This window comes from Myodes glareolus, chromosome 14 (assembly GCF_982192425.1).
Source record: "Myodes glareolus chromosome 14, mMyoGla1.1, whole genome shotgun sequence".
NCBI classification, from domain to species: Eukaryota; Metazoa; Chordata; class Mammalia; order Rodentia; family Cricetidae; genus Myodes; species Myodes glareolus.
In genome coordinates, this window is record NC_142039.1 from 46095983 (window position 1) to 46100380 (window position 4398).

The window sequence follows — 4398 nt, forward strand, 5'->3', positions numbered from 1 at the left end:
TGGAGTCCTGTGTGTGATTTCTCTTTGGGGCATGCCAGCTGTGGGGTGTCGGGCAGGACAGATACCCCAACAAGCCAGCCCTCATGCCCTCGTGTTACAGGACACTTCGTATTAGTTTTGTTTCTAAAATTAGCCTACATTTTATTAGACTTACATGGAGCAACCAAGCCAGAATTAGTGACACTTTCACAGATATTCATGAATTATAGTCTCAAAAAAGATGCCATGTGGTACCCAGGATCAGTCAATAACCAGAATGGAGGCAGCATGATGCTGGGCAAAAAGTGTGGCATTCATGGGTCCCACCCAGTGTTGCAGATGAGCTGTGTGACTTGTTTGCTGTCTCTAGGTCTCATTTCTTAATTTAAGAAATGTATCTAAGGTCTGGGGAGATGGTTCAGTCAGTAAACTGTTTACAGAGCAACTGTGAGGATCTGAGTTCATTCTCAGAACGCATGTGAAAAATCTGGGCAGGGTAGAATGTGACTGTAATCTCACAACTGAAGCAGAGATAGGGGGATTCTGACCAGCCAGTGTAGCCTATTTAAGAACTTCAAGACCAGTGACAGATCCTGTCTTTTAAATAAAAAGGTGGACAGAACCTAAGGTAGGACATTCTAATTTGTCCTCTGGCTTTCAAATGTATTGTAACCTGATAGTCATTCCTCCCCTCATACACACACACACAGACACATACATACACACACACACACACACACAGACACATACAAAACTGTAGCTAGCTGCAGCTACCTTGTAATGTGAGGAGGTGTCATTGTAGCACAGATTTCCAATATTCCAATTCTTAGAACATCAGCTCCTAAGTAGATGCTCAATAAAAATCTGTTGGCGCTATGAAATGAGCTGAAGATTATTATGGTGTGTGTCACAAGGTTGCTAGCTGTCAAAACTCCACAGAAGCAGCAGATGCTGTTGTGTTTTGCTCCATAAATCTAGAAGTGTAGTAAGAAAAAATGAGATGGAGGATGGTTCGGCAGGTAAAGGTGCTTGTCATTAAACCCGATGGCCTGACTCCCATTTCTAGAACCTACATGGTGGAAGGAGAGAACCAATTCCAGCCAGGGAGTTCTGCATGTTGTCCTCTCTCTCTCTCTCTCTCTCTCTCTCTCTCTCTCTCTGTCTGTCTCTCTCTCTCTCTCTCACACACACACACACACACACACACACACACAAAATAAATAAATAAATGTAATTCTTTGCCTGTTTGTTTTTTCAAGACAGGGTTTCTCTCGACTGTCCTGGAACTAGCTCTTGTAGACCAGATGGACCTCAAGCTCACAGAGACCCAAATAAACATAGTTTTTAAAAATTAGAAAAATACTTTTTTTAAAAAAAAGCAGGAGATGGGCAGTGACTGAGAGGTGATAGCATATACCTTTAATCTCAGCACTCAGGAGGCAGAGGCAGGTGGATCTCTGAGTTTGAGACCAGCGTCGTCTACATGACAAGTTCCAGGATAGCCAGGGCTTTACAGAGAAACTCTCTCAATAAACAAGCTAACAAGAACAACAACAAAAAAAACTCAAAACAAATAAAATTCAAAACCCGAAAACGGCTGGCAAGATGGCCCAGTGGGTAAAGGTACCTGCGGTCAAGCCTGAGAACTGGAGTTTGATCACTGGGACCATACGATGGAAAGAGAGAACTGAGTCCTGTAGGTTATGAGTGCTCTCATTTATACATACATGTACACACACAGTGCATGGATGCCATAGCACATGCTACATATACACAAATAAAAAATGTAATTAAAATTCTAAAAATAAGTATATGAAAGAAATTATTTGTTATTAAGAAAGAAGTCCCATGTCACATAAGACTGAAGGGGAAGAAGGTGTCCTTAGATTAGCTTTAAACATGAGGTAGATGCCTTTAATCCCAGCACTCGGGAGGCAGAGGCAGGTAGATCTCCATGAGTTCGAGGCCAGTCTGGTCTACAAGAGCTAGTTCCAGGACAGGCTCCAAAACTACAGAGAAACCCTGTCCTATCACTCAGGACGAGGAGGCTTGCCTAGGATAGATGAGCCATCGCCATTGTGGATTCTGGGGGAGCCGAGTCTGTGTGGCAATGGGAGCAGAAATAAACCAGGCGATCTCCACACAGGTACCGAGTGCTTTGCAAATGTGTTTATAGAAATAGAGAAATATATAAGCACAACCTATAATCTTGTAGAATACTATACCTAGTGAAGTTTTGTGACTGCATCGTAAAATGCCCACAGCACATTCAAATGATTCTGTCACATCTACCTAATAGGATGTTAGATCAGTTTTTTAGATAAATGGTCCAAATGCATTTGGTAAAGTGAAGCAATGTTGAGTTTCTGATATTTTGCTTGTACCTCATTTACTGAGTCTTTTTTCTTGACATACTCAGAATCAACTGTGAATAAGAGGTACACCGCTATTCCTAGAACTGAGGAGACAAATAGACCTTGGAAGTTTTCCAGTGAAGACTGAGGTGGGGCATGGCCAGCAATTCGTGTGTGTGTGTGTGTGTGTGTGTGTGTGTATAGATTTTTTTTTGAGACAGGGTGTCAGGTTTCCTAGTCTTGAACTTACTGGATAGTCAAAGATGACCTTAAGCTTTTACATGCCCAGTGCTAGCATTACAGGCACACACTGCCATGTTCATGTGGAGATGGGGATGGAACACAAGGCTTTGTGTGCACTAAAAAAATTCATCAAATGAATTACATTCCTAGCCCATAAACCTGCATTTTTATTACATCCATCCATCTATCTATCTATCTATCTATCTATCTATCTATCTATCTATCTATCTATCTATTGTGTTTTCTTGTATGTGTGTGGTGTACATGTCACAACACATGTGTTAAGATCAGGAAACAATTTGTAGAAATTTGTTCTCTCCTTCTACTATGTGGGTCCCAGGGATTGAACTTAAATTGTCAAGCTTGGCAGTAGCACACTTACATGCTAAGCCATCTCACTGGCCCTATCCTGTGTTGTTTTGGTTTTTTTTTTATACAGTATGGTACTTTGAGGGGTCACAAATGTGTGGTTTTTGAGTTAGTGAGTTGAATGATGATCATATACCTAATGAAATCACTGGATAGTCTTCAGGCTTCAGGCAGCGGAGCCTCTAAGTCTCTAAGACACAGAGGCTATTTCTCCACTCAGATCTCTTCAGATTCCGACACACGAGTAGCCTGATTTGCGTCTTTGGGAATGTTTTCATATGACCTAATGAAAGGACGATTCTAAATAATATGTGGAACTTGGTTGGCTGATTTTGTAGCAAATAAACACTGACTATCCTAACACTGGTTCCTAATTGCTTTCTTCTTTCCTGCCTCTACTACAGGTGCGTAGTAACTCTCCATGTCCCCCGCTTCCTGGGTACCTGAAAGTGAGGACAAGAATATTCATTGTTCACTAGCTACCGAGGGTGATGCGGGGAAGGGCTGTGGGTTCTCGTGAGGGAAGATGACTGCGCTGTGTGCCAGTACTACTTTCTCTTTCTTCTCTCAAGTGCAGATGTGGTGCCTGGAGTAGTGGTACCAGTGTCCAATCAAAAAGAAAAGATCAGATCACCCAAGACCACCAGTTCCATTTTTTTATTGTTGTTATTGCATTCGTGTGGCATATGTGCATATGTGTATGTGTTCTCATATGCTTGTGAGTACACATTGTGTGTGGGTGTGCGTGGAGGCCAGAGGTAGCTCCAGCGATCCCATCTCCACTTCCCTAGGGCAGGGACTGCTGGCAGGTCATTATGCCTGCCTGACATTAAACATGGGTGCTAAAGATTTGAACTCTAGTCTGCACACTTGTGAGACAATCACTTTTCCTATTGAACCATTTCCCCAGCTTCCATGGGCCCGAAATTTTGAGTCCTTGAAACCCTACTGGTAGCTACTAGCCTCTAAACTCCTGAGAGAAATCGACCCCTACCCTGTTAGACCACCCTTGGGTTTTATATTGCTTGAAGTTCACATCAAAAAATCTTGAGTTCACCCTAAAGATTTCATGTGACAGAAAATACATAAATTTAATTAACTGCAGCAAATAAGTCACTGTTCTATTTTGTAAGGTTCTTCCAATGGCAGTGACGCCAGGCACTTGAGGACATCAGTTCCTTTGTTGCCTTTCTCTACTAATTCTTTGTCAGCCTCCTCTACATCCTATCCATAAATATCTAAGTCTGCTTTTTTCTTCTTCTCATTATTATTATTACTACTACTACTACTATTATTATTAATCTCCTGGAGCCCAAGCTGGCTTCAAACTGACTATTTAATTGAGGATGACCTTGAACTTCCAATCCTGCCTCATCCTCCAGAAGTCTGTGACTACAGGTATGTGCCACCATGGCTAGTTTTATGCGCTGTTGAAGATCAAATCCAGAACCTC